We start from the raw sequence: 330 nt of genomic DNA, 5'->3' as shown, positions 1-330 counted from the left end.
ACCCCTGTTGAGTGGTCAGGTATGCCCTCACATTGCTCTACATATACCACACAATTCCCCATCAAGGGCAAGAGCCCATTTCATCAGGTTTGCCAAAACACACCTCAATTATATCCCAATGGAATGAAGAGATGGAGAGATGAGGGAAGTGCCGGCCCCTAACAGAGGATATTATTGACAAGGACCCTGCTGCAAAATGCTATCCCACATGACTTGGGCCTTATTTGGATTATCTGTGGAATGAAGGTTTGGTTTGCTAGTTAAGGATCACTCCCTATCAGATGATGTTACTAAGGTACCTTGCAATCAATGCTCCCCGCATGGGGTAGA

This window comes from Octopus sinensis, linkage group LG27 (genome assembly GCF_006345805.1).
Source record: "Octopus sinensis linkage group LG27, ASM634580v1, whole genome shotgun sequence".
In the NCBI taxonomy this organism is placed as follows: domain Eukaryota; kingdom Metazoa; phylum Mollusca; class Cephalopoda; order Octopoda; family Octopodidae; genus Octopus; species Octopus sinensis.
The sequence above is the reverse complement of the archived record's forward strand: the minus strand, read 5'-3'. Positions refer to the sequence as shown.